Source organism: Cryptotermes secundus, unplaced genomic scaffold (genome assembly GCF_002891405.2).
Source record: "Cryptotermes secundus unplaced genomic scaffold, Csec_1.0 scaffold180, whole genome shotgun sequence".
Taxonomy (NCBI): Eukaryota; Metazoa; Arthropoda; class Insecta; order Blattodea; family Kalotermitidae; genus Cryptotermes; species Cryptotermes secundus.
The window spans coordinates 3,038,459-3,055,500 of NW_019718619.1; the positions used below are offsets into that span (position 1 = coordinate 3,038,459).

Consider the following 17,042-nt stretch of genomic DNA (forward strand, 5'->3'; position numbering starts at 1 on the left):
CAATCCCTGCAGGGGAATACCCGGCCGAATCACTTAAAATGAGGTCATGACCGTCTGTTTCTACGTCCTTATAAATGTATAATTCATCGGTGTCCATTTACTTAAGAGCATAAACTCTGACGGGATATCTTAGTAGGTACAGGACGGGCTACGCTGTGGACAGCCGGGGTTGGATTCCTGGCATCAGTGAGAAACCTGGGCTCTTTTCACGGAACTAAAGTGGCTGGGACATGAAGCTGACATTCCCCTCCAACTAATGCCGAGGTCAAGAATAACGGAGCTATACTTCCACTCCACAATACGTTTTTGAGACATGGTGCTTAATTAATTAAACACAGGGACAACTTCACCTTTTACTCCGAGTTGCTGTTGGCGTAGTGAAATAATTAAAAGAAAAAACTTCTCGTGTGCACTCAACACTGGAATAAAATTAATTTATTTGTACAGCAATACAAGGTTGAAGTGATAGGAGTTTGGAGCGTCTTAACTTGCACTCTTGGCCAAATACAATTACAATGATCAAGTCAAGGAATATAAGATTGGCAGGGCATGCAGCACGAATGAAGAAGAAATGAAGAATGAATGAAGAAATACATATAGGATATTTATTGGTGGGAAAGCCGGAAAAAGAGACCACTTGGATAGGATGGGGTGGTGTGGACTGGATCGATCTGGCTCAAGATAGAGGCCAGGGGAGGGCTCTTGTGAACACGGTAATGAACCTTCGGATTACATAAAATTCTGGGAAGACCTTGAGTAGCTGCACAAGTGGCGGCTTCTCGAGAAAGACCCAACTCCGTGGATTTAGTTAGTTATAGGATAACAGAACACAAAAGTAGAGCTAATAAACTGAAGTCTTGGGAGAAGATGGCGGATATATGGTATTAAAGACCAGAAGAAGGGAAAGGTACAATGCTTGCTCAGAAGAATTATGGGTTCCGTGTTAGACTGTGTGGGGAGGCCATCAGATGACGCCCTGCCACAAAAGCAGACAAAAACGTTAGACCAGACGGCAGCCAGTGGCTGTTCCCAAGAGGACAGTCCTGGGAAGGCTGATGAACCCAACCCGCCCTCACTGCTGGTGAGGGTGAGATCAGGAGATACTGGCCATGACATCATTAGGCCACTGGCAAAAAAAATAACGGTTGCTTGCTCAAGTCTCCCATTTCCCGGAACAATATTATCATGGTGTAATTATCAGGTTACAGGCTCGACATTATCAGCTCTTAATACACATCCGTTTGTTACAAGGAGTATAACTATATCTAACTATCGTCTTCTTAAAGACTATTAAAAGAACTATTACAGAACTATTATTTACAACCCGAAAACCAGCATCACATTCAGTCTTTAGTTTCTAATAATATGATGTAGTGATTAGATCACAAACATGACTAACACAGGGTATAGAGAAACACATATCATATACTCTTTTCGGAGTCTCTTTGTTATAAACTGTGATTTTTAAAAGGCGCGTTAGGAAATTGGTGATCAGTATCTTCATGCAATAGCTCCAACTTCTTACAGAGAGCGACAGAGCGTACCCTGGTACGTCGCCCTGTATACTTTCTGCATTACCAAATAACAATAATAATAATAATTGAATTAGTGTTTATTTACGTGCAAACTTAACAGCACAGAGGCCAATTACAAAGTGATCACGGATAGAAATACACAAAAATAATTAAAAAACAGAATACAAAATATGATAGTTTATATTAATCACAAAGTTAGCAGGAATAAAGATACAGAGACAAACGAACACAGACAACACCACAATGTGACAGTGAAGAATATTTCGAGTTTCAAGTAGAGCAGTATACATAATAATAATAATAATAATAATAATAATAATAATAATACTTAGTAGCACTAGTAGTACTAGTAACTTTCTGTGTTATGCCCCAAATTTGAGATTAGAAAGAGGATGGTATTACCCAAAAAAGCCAGAGACTTGCGAAAAGAGTTTCGCAGCTATTACAGTAAATTGTAACACCAGGACTGGCAAGTANTCTGGCTTCTCAATAATAATTTTGATGTGCTAATGAAATAATAGATTATTGTTATAATAAAAATATATAAACTGCTTTTTTCTTGTATTTCTGTCTGGTCTGTTTCTAATCTATACTCGTGTACAAACTGTAATTGGCCTTTACGCTATTACGTTAGCATGTAAATAAAGGTAAAAACTTGGTAAAGTTATCCCTGTAACACACCATGGAGGATCCCACATTTTTTTTTTCAACCGGCTCAAAGATGGCAATGACGTGAGATTTAAGCAATGGCCGCCCTTTGCCTTCCAAGAAGATTCATGGCACTCATTTCTGTTAGAGGGTAAGTCGACCCCAGGACCATAGTGCGGCTGGAAGGATTAGGTCAATTGAAAAATCCAATGACCGCATCGGGAATCAAAACCGCGACTTTCCGGTTTGTAGCACAGTGCCTCATCCAACTACGGTACCGCGTGCCTCTTAATGTTGAAGTAAAGCAGTTCAATTTGAATGAAATGTAGGTCCCATATAATTAAAATAGCTGCAATAGACCCGTCGGACATAATATTGAATGCATTTTTTGATTGTACAAGCCTTTCATTGGAATTACCAGGGCAGTTGGCGTTCCTGATATCCATCACAAAAGCTGTACGTCATAAAACACACACACAGAAAAAAAAACAAGCTGCTGTTGTCTATATAACAAGGACTACCTAAGATACATAATTTGTATCTCGTTCCGTATTACAGTCGAACATAATTCACTGGAAGAGACTACTGTGGCGCTGAAAGATGGCGGGTCGCTCCATCCATGCGTAACACTCAATAAATTGTACTTGCAACGTGCGTCTTACTGTAGGTCTCAATCGCAAAGAATCTGAAAAGATCGATGGGTGTGTGGGTAGAATAATTCCAGTCTTTATCTTTTATTCATGTTACAGAGACCTGAAAAACCTGTTTTCCGCCTGATCAATGTATCAACCTATTCGCTGATGTGGATCCTGTTGTTTTATGGTACAACACACGGTTGTCATCTAATGCTACTGATAATCCGTTTCAACATGTATCATAACAGTTCCACGAATCTACAAGAAAGTAAATTACAAATACTCAGAAAATCTACAGGAAGCTGAATTACAAGGTAAATCCCAAGATCTACAGGATGCTGAATTACAAAGTACATCCCAAGATCTACAGGATGCTGAATTACAAGGTAAATCGCAAGATCTACAGGATCCTGAATTACAAGGTAAATCGCAAGATCTACAGGATGCTGAATGTCTCAACTCACCATTTTTACTGGAAGATGTATTTCAATTTAATTCATCAGATCTATGTGATGCTAAATTATAACTTAATTGACCATATCTCGAGAGAGCTCAGTTACAACCTACAGTATTGTTACATGTACACCCATTGCTAGGCAACGCGTTGGTAAACGAGTTCACGCGAACACAAATTGTTGATAAAGAGTCCGTTGTTATGTTACGCAACAACAGAGGAGTCTGTGTGTGGAAGTGATAATAAATCTAATCATCCGAACTAGAACCCGTTAATTTCGTCACGAGTACCCTCATACACGTGACAATTATATATATATATTTATGATTATAATTCAATTATGATTATAATTCAACTCACATCTGGAGAAAATGGAATTAAAATTTAACTAGTCCAGTCTATAAAAAACTAATTTACAATTTAACTTCATAAATCTACATGAAGCCGAAATAAAATTTAAGTTCACAGGCCTCCAGGAACTATAGTTACAACTTAACTCACCAAATGTGAATTATAATTAAACTCATCAAATTTATTCGAAGCTGAATTACAACGTAAATCACCGCATCTACAAATTAGCTGAGCTACAGCAACTCACCAAATCTACAAGAAGCTGAATTACACCTTAACTCACCAATTTACCAGAAGTTGAATTACAGGGAACTAGAAGCCCAAGTACATTGCACGCTAGCCAGGTTAAATTCCTCTGCATATAAAATTATGAACATGGCATATTAAAATACAACGAAATATGTCACAGTCGGTATTTCATTCCTAAACCAGTCGATTATAAAGAAAGCCGTCTTCTGTGATGTGGCACCGTGTAGAAATTGTGTTAAATGACGTTTCGGAGGAACGTATCGCCTCCATCTTCAGGGTAGAAGGTAAGAAAAAATCCGCCAGCGAACCAGCTAGAGTACAACAGACTGAATCAAGTCGAGTAAACACAGCTGTATAAGAGGAGGAGGGAAGTGAGTGGGGCTACATAGTTGTTATAGTAGTTTATGGTTTAAAATCTTTTCAACAGTAATCGCCTGCTCCACAAATGTTTCCGCGAGAACTTGAGCACCCGTGTCACACTGAAATGGTCAGGTTCGCATTTAGAAGACACCCGGCTCCAATTTCGAGACGTGATGCCTGTTATTCGTATTGTCACACGTTTTAGTCAGAAAGACGCGGATTTGGATTGGTGAATCGGTTTATTGGATTTTCACTAGTCATAACTACAAGTGGTTTATGCACTCTCACGATTATTGTAACTATGGCAAATGCAGCGTCACACACTAGGTCTTTTAATTCCATTAACACTTCACAGCTGAATTCTCTCAACTCCTTTCCGTGACGGCTTCGTGTCCTTGACACACGGGTTCTCGTCTATGAATAGCTACGACTAGCTAAGACTAACTGTAAACGACCTTCACTGTCCCGTATAAACCTTCGGCACGGACCACGAATAGGAAACATAGTTCTATTGTTGCGTATCGCAGACAACACAGAAAACAAGTCACGTGATAACTATCTCACCAGTCCATTGGCTCGCTGACTGTTGCCTAACAAAGAGCTATAAATATTCGTCCTATTGTTTGGTGACCCTAAGCGAGATGTTTTTAGCGCCGTTGCCTAGCTATACACGTTACTGTATTTTTCGTTGATGACCCCAGGTTCAATTCTTTCTCAATAGAAAAACAAAGAATAAAAATATTCAGAAAATATAACAGTGGAAGCAACTGATTATGTAGAATCCTGTCACTAAACGTTGCGTAAATTAAGGGTAACGTTAGATAGTTCTGGAGACCAAATTACAAAAACTAAACCCTAGATTTCAAGCAAGAGTTTAAAAATAATCAGTCAAGATGAATAATAGGCTATAGTTCGGTAACATATTATGTTAGCTGGAAACAGTAAATAGACCCATGAAAAAAATTTCAACCATTTCAATAAGTTACCTTTTCTTTTTCAAATGACCAATAACATTTTTTTCTGATATGATTTTGGTATATATGAATAGCCCAACCTTTTTGATTTAGTGGTAAATAAAAACATTTATCGAGCTGGCTGGCGTAGCTGTAAGGCTCTGTATTTGTATTCTGGAGGTGCTCGGTTCTGACATCAGCGAGACTTCCGGCTCTCCCGACTTTCCTTGTTTTCCTGCACCTCCAGGGAAACGTCCGGATATCACGGGACCGGTTCCTTCCGAATCACTTCCAATCCACTACGCATCAATCATTCATCATTCGACACTGCACAGTCCAGAAACAGAGAGCGTCGTAGAACAACCCATAAAATTTAGTATCCAGCATCTTGGGGGGAGGGACAGGTGAACTGAAGTTCCTACTCCTGATGTGGAGTGTCCTCACCCACCTACGCAACCAGAGCACACCAACCAGCTGACTCCATTACCTCGCTACATAATATAAAGCTTGCGGGGGGGGGGGGGAAAATTGTAAAAGGCTTGGCGAATTAATTGGTTTAGAATGCGAGGTTCTCCCTGAGGTGATATCATATTGTTAGCTTCTGAGATATAACGGCGTATAGTTCGTTGTCTTGTAAAGGACTACACGACGTTATATCGCAAAGACAAAACTCCGTATAACTGCTGCTTCTGTTCCACTCCACACAGAAGTTTCTTTAAAAACTAAAGCAAAAATAAATATTATCTGAAAATTAACGTAACTGCATACAAATGGCCAAAGCAAGGTCAGATATTGAAATAGTGTGCAGGAATTTTGGGTAATTCTGTCAACAAATTATATTTTTAAAATATACATTGGTCTAAATATTTTGAAACTGCGTGTTTTATTCTGTGCACATACTGCTCCCGTCAGACACAATACCAGCATCGGACGGCTTGCCGGAAGAAGGGTAAAGAATTAGGTTATGCACATTAACTGCTAATTGGTATTCCAGCCCAGTAATTATAAAATCAGAAATATTTTTAGCGGATTATGTGTTTCTTACTAGAACTTAGCAAAACTCAGGCTAAAGGAGCATCCATCAGTCTAACTATGGCTCTACAGCCCTTTGTTGGGTCTTGGCCGGTATTTCAGTTCCTAGATCTTTTACACAGTCGGCAGGACTCCTTGGAAGGGGGATTAGGCTGTCGCAAGGGCACTGCCTACACACAGAATAAACGTAGACATCCATGCCTTCAGTGGAGCTACCGAAGACAGTTCATGCTTCACACCGCGCGGTCACTGTGACCGGCATATTACTTATATTAGAGGAAGAAAAATACACCTACTGTTTCACAGCTGTTAACTCAGTAACTTGGTATCTCCTCAAGTCAGAATCGAATATACACCCTCACATCCAATGCTATCCTCCCGTTATTAATACTCCCCTTTCCTTCAGAATATTCATACTCTAACACTACATAATTCCAAACAAGGTGTCAGTACGAAAATGCGGTAATTTCGTAACAGAAAATTCAAATCAAAGCAAAATCTAACTTTTGTACATGGGAATTGCCAAAAGAGCTCTGTATTAGTTGTAACTCTGCGTTTTTTTATTGTTCGTGGGGTGGAACTAAGTCCCTTGTATTGCGGCCACTTCTGGCCTATTGTACCAGTCCCTGATGATAGGTGAGGGTGATTGTGGAGCAATAGGTGGAATGAAGATTGGCAGGGGAAACCGAAGTACTCGGAGAAAACCTGCCCCAGCGCCACCCTGTTCACCACATATCCCACCTGACCAGATCCGGGATCGAACCAGGGCCGCCGCGGTGGGAAGCCAGCGACTAACCGCTTGAGCTATGGAGCGGCCCTAACTAACTGTGCGTTAGCCTTGTATTATGTTACGTAAGCCATAACAGTAAGTGGAGAACAGAACATGATGAAGTGGGCAACCAAACAATAAATAACCAGAGTAAGAGAAAATACTGGACGACTTGAGTGTGGTAAGGCCAGACGAACAAGAGATTATGAATTAGCTTTGATGTTAAGGCATTATTACTCGGGTCAGTTACAAAACTTAGCACTGGTTAAATAATAAGCTCTTATACAAATAAATTATGGTAGATTATAATGGTATAATGTAGCAATGTTTTAAGGAAGGAATCATAGGATAAACGCCTAGGAAATATAGGTGTAACTAGCACAACAAAAAATATGCTGTATCTATATAAAATCACGGATTTCTTTTTTCTGTGCATAATTCCTGCAGCTTGTGTAGGAATATGGTTCTCTCTTCTCAGCAAACTGTAAATTCAAAAAGGCTAGTTCTAAGAAATTATAATCCAATAAAATTAAATAAGGAATATTTTTTTCAATTATTCTTATTCACATCTCAACCACTTTCCATTATTCTTGTAAAAGAAACACGGCTCTGGAAATCTTTGGGCGTCATAAAAGCGAGAGCATCAGGTATATTTTTCTCTGCTGAATTTCTTTACGACTCTCTTTCCTCTGGCGCTTGGTGATGTAACAACAAACCAACTGGAAGCGTCAGGGTTCAGAGTTACACTGCTCCATAAAACTTTCACTTCTGCTCCGTCTGCTCCTCACACTCTGCACTTCACTCAACTTTAGAGCAGATTAAGGCGTACGAGNTATAACGCCGTGGAGCCCGTTGAAAGTCGAAGAATAAGCTGAGTAAAGAAACCAGTATGAAAGCAGGTGAAAAGCAGAGTTCATGCTCCTCCGAAACGTCGGATGACTTTCAACAGACTACATGGAGGTATTTCAAGCAGTCAGAACTCTCCAATCGCACCTTCTTTAATACAAATGCTCCAGTTTGAGAATAGGCTTATGAAATCAATTTAGAAACAAAATGTTGCGTGAAAGACTTATTTACCGTATCTCACGATCTTGGGAGGAAATTGATAAACTTCATTATAAGCAGGGCCCGGATTTTGATGACATGTCATCTTCTTTTCCTTGTATCCTATGCGATGCTCTTAAATATATAAATCTCGGATATTAGCTGCTGGTTACAGAAATGTAAATTTTATAGGTAATTTTTTGTCATTTTTTGACATTTTTAGGTTTAAGGTCACTTCTTCATTTTTGGGGCAATTTTTTCGTACATTTTTGGACTTTCAAGGGTATTTATTGTCATTTCTGGCCATTTTAGGGAACTTTTCTTCAAATGCTTTCTGAAATGTGAATAACATGGAAGCGAAGTGTTCTATCTTTTCTCCTTTAGGTCATTTTTCTGGATTTTTTAGGTCATTTTATAGATCACTTTTTGAATTTATAGGTCACTTTTTAAACATTTTCAGGTCATCAAAATCCAGGCCCTGCATATTACATTTTTGGGTCATATTTTAGGTAATTTTTCTGGATTTTTACGGTCATTTTACGGGTCATTTTTTAAATATTTTCAGGTCATTAAAATCCTGGCCCTGATTATAAGTAATTTCATGGAGCAGAATCCTTCAGAAGCTAACAGTAGCCACTCAGAGCATCACGAATCCAGTCCCACCCTCACAACTTACTTGTTTTGAAACATATCATTTTGTTTATATTACTTACTTACAAGCCGGAGTACCTACTACCAAATCTGAAGGAACGTAATATCTCCTAGTTGAGAAATATTACAACTGCATACTAAAATCAACCCCACCCCCCCAGTTTTACTGCCCCTTTCATAAAGCAACAAAACATTTTTATGCACTTGATGGAAGCAATGACTAGAGGTGAGGAGGGGCACACAGTTATGTTACTGAAAACCCTGCGTATTCTTGTCAACTTTCTCCTAAGGGTAGGTAGGCACTGGGGGGTTGGGACCGTCCCTAACCTTCCCCTGTTTTGCACAGTAGCGGGGACACAACAGAGGAATCTCACAGCTTCATTACCAGGAGACAGACAGCGGTGACGACAGCTCAAGTATCTTGAGAACTTCAACTTCGTTGCTTCCGTTATCAGAAGATGGACGAGTCCCAGCTTCAGTTCCCGTGAGTACATCTTCCTGAATTTGTAATTGTTTCCATTCCTTGTGTGAAGATTTAATTCGGTCGCGTAATGAGGCTTATAAATTTACGGGAAAACAGTTCAGAAATGCATGAGAAACTGACGAAGCGTCTCAGGCTTTCCGTAGCCTGTTCATGCGTAGTACTGTAAATGTAATATAACAATTCGAGATAGTACTGAGGTGAGATTAAAACCATAATTACTAATAAAAACCTGTGGTGGGAAATAACCGTTAAAATATCAAAGTGTTGTACATTTACGATTAATTCAACACAAAAAAATGGGTTCCTTTAGAACAAAAGGGCTAAATAAAAATATTTCTCTGGATGACCGAGTTTTTGAACTCTGTCGATGATCCAGTATTCGGAACACGTTTTAAAAACTGGATCTGTTTCAGTCCTCCGGTGAATAAATGTGGGGGGGCACTTACTTAGGTGGGTCCGCTAGTCCAGTAACGGTGATTATGTTAATAAATCAATGAAGTTCTTTATTTTTTCGTGGCAACTCAACAGCTACAGAAGCCAATTACAGAGTTAGCGCGTCGAAAAAACGTGAAGAAAAAGATACACAGAGATGTAGGGCAAATATGTATATATGGTGTATTCTACTGCACAGCAGATACAAAACAAACATTCGTTTATAATGACACTGAACGTAACAGAATTTCCTAATAATCAAATGACTAAAACACATTCACATTGTTACATATTTTATTTGCGGCTAAAACGCAGATAATAAGACACATATTAACTGAAAACTATGTATAAATGTCACTAAAATCTCTAATATTTCTGGTTGGAACTCGGATGTCAATGGCTTCTAACAGCGAAGGGCGCCAAAAGCATAAAATTGTTCCTTATAAATAATGCCTCATACTAGCACCGTCTCACAAATATACTCGTAATGTTCAATTGTAAGTTATTCAGAAACTGATGATGATGATGATGATGATGACGATGATGATGAATAACTATAACAATAATAACAATTAGTTACTATAGGATTCTGACGATGGTGTATAACACACTGATATGTTGGGATATTGGACTATATCCATCGTCCTGGTTTTTAAGATAACAAATAAAAACACGACGTTTCGGAAACTGGATCTGTTTCCGTCCTCAGGTGAAGGAAAGCACCTATTCAGTTCGTCCCTTAGAAAGAGCTAGACCAGTGATTGAGGCTAGCTCTTTCTAAGGGACCCAACTGAATAGGTGTTTTCCTTCACCTGAGGACGGAAACAGATATAGTTTCCGAAACGTCGTGTTTTTATTTGTTATCTTAAAAACTAGGACGATGGATATAGTCCAAAATCCCAACATATCAGTGAATAATAACAATAATTACAGATGCAATATTATCGATGTTGTAGGATATTGCTGCTGTTACAATTTCATACCATAAACGAATAATTAACGAAGGTTAAATTGTTACTCTTCTTGATACTCCAGAGCCAGGGTTTAATTTCAAGCGTCTCTTTTGAAATTTTTGTCCTTCTTCTGCTTTTTCATGTAGCAGACTGTTGTTGGAACTACTTGGATGGTGGACTGGTCCATTTAAAGGCCTCTACCGACACGGAATAACAAACAAAATATTAAAACTGCTGAAATTAATCCACTTCCGAAGTGGGGTTCGAACCCATAATTCACGTGATAAAGCGACTGAAGAAAGGGTTTTAGACCGTGAGGCCACTGATGGGAATTCTTTGAAATAAAATTTGTTAAATGAGGCAATTCTTCGCGTGAGTTCAAGTATTTCTGAGGTTCAAACCCTCACACTGTACACGGGGTTCTTTACGCACGTGACCTATTACTGTTACTTAATAGTAAAAATCTTCAAAGCAGCCCTGCCATCAAATACTGAATTCTGACCATGTCTGTTACAAAACTTTTAAAACGCAAGACAAAATTACCTATATTATATATCACGCATTATGTACAGTGATAAGACAAAATTGTAATCAGCAGGACAGCTAACTCTTTCAGTTAAATGCAGTATGCGAATGCCCTCTTCTGAAATTCAATAGCTTTTCTCAACAGAAGTGGATAAACACGAGAGGAAACCATGAAAATAAAGAAACAATTCACACTTTCAAGCGAGCAGTCTGTTCCAGCTACCTAATCCGTAAGTTTTCCCTTGAGATAGTAGAAATGCCCTATCCTGTAGGAAATAGCGATTTCCCTGGCCTCTTCCCCTTGTCTTCTAGATCGGCTATACAAGAATATATCGGTCTGTACTGAGCGCTCTCAGGAGCTACACGCTGTGGGCTTATTTCCTTTACAGCACGCTCTTTTGTCTTCCGGCATCAGTTGCCTGGTAACTCCTCAGGGAACGCTGGTCCTAAACCACACTTGTATTGAAGAGCAAAGAGGGAGAGCAGAAAGAGATTGGTATTGCTTCAACTACGTGATAAAAGATGGTGTTAAATATACATAAAGCAAGACGATACTCTACTGGATTTGAACTTCTCACACCGGTGACTCTGAAGAACATATCTTGTAGGCTGTAACACCGTATATTCCGGTAGAATTTGATTGAAACTGGTGGGTTATATTGCTTCTTTGCCTGATGTCTACTTCTTACTAGTTATTAGCGTGGCCACTATTACACTCTGAAGATGGAGGCAGTATGTCCTTTCGAAATGTGAGAGAAATTCTGTCGGACTATACGGCGTCGCTTCCAAAAATATAGGAACTTAATCTTTTTCGGCTGCAAATGTTTTCTTGTGAAACGTAAAAGTGCGTGGGCTCTGTCTGTAATGCTTCATTGTTCGCTGTTTCACTGAAGAAAGGCATACCGGTGAAGACGTGACCATTTGTGTATCAAATGGAATGTGTAACTCACGATGCCCTTAGAACTTTACTTTTCTGTGAAGAGCAGAAAATCAATTGATGCACCAAACGATGAGGAATATAACATAGAGTTGGTTCCTTCTTGGATTCTGTAAATTTCGTGTGAACATTTTCTTTCTGTCTAGGCTCACAAGAAAAAAAAATCGCGTTTTAACAACGCCTGCCTGCCGCTAACTGTGAGTGCAATAAGAAAAGGTTAATTTGTGGGAACAAACCGTGGCCAGCATTTGTACTGTAGTCTTCTCTGCTATGGCACTGCTGTTACCAACATTTCGGAGGAACATTATGCCACCAACCTTGGTGCAGAATTATTTAAAATACTTTCCTTCGCTTTTACTTTCTAATCGGAAAGACCGCTAGTTAAAGAACGCCCAAAAACATGTACTCGTACTTAATATAATTATAACATATTTAAATACTAAAGGTAGGGTCCATACAGTGGCTGACATAAGTCTATGTGAATTTACCCAAAATTTCGGCGTAAGTGCAACATAAGCAGTTAACATTGTCACAAATTTACACCTTAACGCTCTAAGTAAAGTTGTCCCTGTGCTTAACTAATTAAGCACTACGCAATGAGGACTCATGGGGGAGTGGGTGTATAGAACCATGTTTAATTGACCTCGGCTCTAGTCGGAGGCTTGTGGTCAGCTTCGCTCTCTGTCCGCTTTGACCAGGGAAAGAGACCCCAGTACCCATTGGATAGTAAGCTGGTTGGACCCCAGAGCCGGTCTGGACGACGTGAAGAAAATTCTTGACCCTACAGGGACGCGAACTCCGACTCCTTAACCGTAAAGCCTGTAGCCAGTCGCTACACCGACTCAGATATCCCGGTTCCCCTTAACGCTGTAACTTTAAAGAAATTACAGCTAATTTATATGTTGATGTTATGTAATGAGCTGCAAACTAAATTCATAATATGTTCTTCAGGCAAGTGACAAAATTTAAAATAAAGCAATGAAACTAACATTTTACACAATAATAACAGAAAGGGGTAACAACTGAAGATATTCATGCAGGTTTCGCACTCTTCCACCGAGCAAGCTGATGTAAGGGTGACGCTCTTCACTCTTGTTCGTGATACCGGAGTTCGAATCTCGAGCAGAACACCGGCTATAGTGAAATTGACTTTCTGTGATTTCCTCCACTCCTTCCATATAAATTCCAAGATAGGACTTAGACTAGACCAGTGGCCGCGCCATAGCTCAAGCTGTTAGTAGCGCGGCGGCCCGGGTTCGATCTCGGGTCTGGTCAAGTGGGATTTGTGGTGGACAAAGTGGCCCTGGGGTGGGTTTTCTCCGAGTACTTCGGTTTCCCCTGCCAATTTTTATTCCACCAAATTCGCCACCATCATAATCACCCGGGGCAGGCTACAATAGGCAAATCAGTGGCCGCCGTGCCGAGTGGACCCAGTTGGACTCCATCCACCCCCCACTAAGCGAATTAAAAAAAATTATTAATTAGACTAGACACAATCGCTTCCTTCCAAATCTCCACCATTCGACGATGGATCCTGAGTGCGGCGCAAAATAAACCACAAATCACCAACTTTCAGAGGAGCACTCAAACTGAAAGGAAAGTGAAAGTGGCGTAAGGGAAGGAAACCCGTAACGGTCCATAAACTTCACACATCAGCGCTCCGGCTTCCATTGCAGGACTGCACGAGTCAATTCTTCTTGGGTCATTTATTGAAGACATTGACGGGGAGAACTAAAACTGAAAGGATTATAGCTTCTAAATCTCATTCCCAATTATTTATGTTCGTTCTATGTTACGAGAAAGAATTCAACTAACGCTGTACAAAAATCCGATGCCATAGAACTGTTAATGCGCGCAGTTTCCGCTAATGGGACAGGATGCCAATAGCACTACAGTAACATATCTCCAGTTCCACTGGTGCTGCAGCCAGTTTCGTGGTTCTTCTCCTACTCAGTTAGGGCACGGTATACCATGTCAACAGGACACGGCCACTGCCCGCAACAATCACACATTTCGCTATTTATGATTATTATCCAAACTCACACGACGTTGTACATGACAAAAATTTAATTAATAGCAATCGGCGTATGTAACAAGACCCGTGTAAACAAAATGCTGTTCTTACGGTTCACTATACAGGGTGTTTCACGACTTTAGGGCACAACTGCAGGATGTGATTTCCTAGGTCTTTGAGATCAAAAAAGTTCATATAAACATGTGTCCCATTTTGGACGGTTACGGAGTTATGACCGTTTTAAACTCAGAATAGACGGTAATGATTACTGACAATAAACGGAACAAAATAATAAACCAGCATAATACATGATACATTTAAAGTATGACTGTAAAGTTAATTTGGTGAAATTACCTATAATTTGAATTTATTGGTGCTTAAAGCTGATTTTCGAAAATGCCACATCCGGCCGCAACACAGGCTGCTGCTCGGTTGTGAACCGCGCCGGACATAACAACCAACCCCGCTCTCAAGTGTCGAGATAACGAGAACGCCCCCGCTCTCAAGTGTCGAGATAACGAGAACGCTCTGTCTGTAGCTGGCTAAAAATAGCGACCCGCCAGCTGACAGACGCGGTTCACACCAGGGCTTCTACGGGAATGAAAAAACGGTCGTAACTCCGTAACTGTCCAAAATCGGACACATGTTTATATGAACTTTTTTGATCACAAAGACATAGGAAATCACCTCCTGAAGTTATGCCCTAAAGTCGTGAAACACCCTGTATTTAGTATATATAAAACGTAAAGTTGCCCTGTGCTTAATTAATCGCTGTCTTAAGAAGACGTATGGGGAGTTAAGGTATAGCTCCATCATTCTTGGCCTCGACAATGGATAGAGGGGAGTACTGAACTTCGCGTTCCTGCCGCTTTACCCCAGGGGAAACAGTTCCTTGTACCCATTGTGCAAGGGGCTAGGTGGGTCCCAGAACCAGTCTGGATACTGTGGAATAGAGGAAAATTATTTGCTTCTGCTGCGAACCGAACCCCGGCCGTGAAGTCAGCAGCTTATCGCTATAACGACTTAGCTGTATCAAATTAAATTTCAACATCGCCATTTTGTACGCAGTTCTTTATCAGTTTGTCAACTTTCTTGCTAGTAATGAGCCCATTAACACAGTAACTGACAGGCAAGTGACCCAGATAAGCATGACACTTACAGCCCTTCGCGGAACATAAGTTTCATTACAGGGTTCAAGAGATCTTGTCACTGGACCACATCGTGGGCCAAAATTCTGACGGTATCCCTATTTCTTCAAGACGTATTTTAATATCAATTTCTATGTACATCGAGTGGTTTCTTCTGGATATTCCGATGAAAACTGTTCATGCAACACCTCAGTCAGATACCAGGTTATGAAGGCGGTGACGGGCGTGGCAGTAAAATCCCACCGCCATCTGCATGTAACTCTTAGCGTTGTAACGACGCGTGGATAGTTTTACGTTAAGATTTCTGCGCGCTAGGATAAGAACAGTAGCAACACCCACTGTCGTCGCCAGGGACAAAAATCCACCTTTCAGACAGTAGCAAATGAATAGGTAAGACAGATCTGGGTGTCTGATTCGTCAGGACAAAATATAAAATATTTTGGTTCAAATGCAAATTCTTAATATTTTGAATCTGGCTAAGTTCAAATTCCTAATTTGTGTTAAATATCACAAAGGCCGCTTGTAAGGTACAGGGCGTAAAGTCTAGGTAGAAAACCACCAAACAGGAATATCTCATCACTGTGAACTAGTTACAACGTAACTATATTCATATTTATGAAGTATAGCCAGACTAGATTTTAATATTCAAAATACACAAAGCCTTTGTAAAATGACCTACTTCTTTAAAGCAATGCACATTTCCTTTAATAATCATTATACAAATAAATACATGGACTGAAGTATTATGCTTAGGCGTCCAGGACTGTCTATAAAGAAATCTAATCCGAGAAACATATAGCAATCGGGAAGGAGTCAGATACGAAATACGGGTGCTCTAACAAGCAATCCTAGCAGAAATGTAAACATTTGTCAAGGTATATTTACAAGGCTAGAAAAAGAAGCCTACGATCCAAAGCTGCAAGAGGTAAGAAACTATCCCTGTAACAGGCTGTGGAGGCCCCCACATTCTCTAGACAATCGGCTCACAGATGGCGGTAAGGTTGTCAGCCTTACGCGCCAGCCGCCTTTTACCCCCACGAAGATTATTGATATTCATTTCTGTTAGAAACTGAGTCGACTCCAGGGTCAAAGTGCGGCTGGAAGGTTTAGGTAAACTGGAAAAAAAAATCTAATTACCTCATCAGGAATGTAACCCGCGACCTTCCGGCTTGTAGCATAGATCCTCAACCAACTACGCTCTAGCTTGCACCATGTTTCACAATTGTAATTTCAATATACAGATACTGTACACTTGATTAAATTAGTAAAGTACCGGAACATCTCAGTCGGTAAAGAAACTAGGCTACGGGCAAGCTGAACAAGAAGTCGGAGTTTCATTAGCATCAAGAGCAAGAGATTTTTAGTTTTTCCCTTCTCCATCAGTTCCAGACCGGTTGTGGGGCCCATCCAGCCTTCTATGCAATGTGTACCGGGGGCCGTGTTTCCGGCATTAAAAGCGATAAAGGCGTGAAGCTAATCACCTCAATTTAGCGAGGAGGTTGAGAAGGGTGGAACCATCCTCCATTCCCATACATCTTCATGGCGTTGTACTTGAATAATTAAGCCCAGGAATTGCTTTAAGTCAATTAGGATTAAAAATGTGACTTGTTAACGAACACATTCGATTCTATGTCTTAATTGCGCGAGGAATAATACTAAGTATTATGTGTGTATTAGCGTGTATTATTACTATGTGTGTAATCTCCCGACACAGTAGCATTTGTAAGAATGTATGTTGTACCTGGTTTCGTGTAAGAGCAAACAGGCCGTGCTTTGCTGCGATAAGCTTATGCAATGAACCCGATCCATAACACCAAGAGTCCAATAAATATTACGGGGGGGGGGGGGCGCACAGGGGCCAGAGTATA

At 40.2% G+C, this 17,042-nt stretch overlaps 1 protein-coding gene across 10 annotated transcripts in view; it reads right to left on the reverse strand.

The window, feature by feature from the left end:
- Positions 1 to 17,042, reverse strand: part of LOC111861791 (homeotic protein antennapedia) — a 1,040,626-nt gene that overhangs the window by 665,569 nt on the left and 358,015 nt on the right. The gene's annotated exons all lie outside the window — the stretch shown is intronic.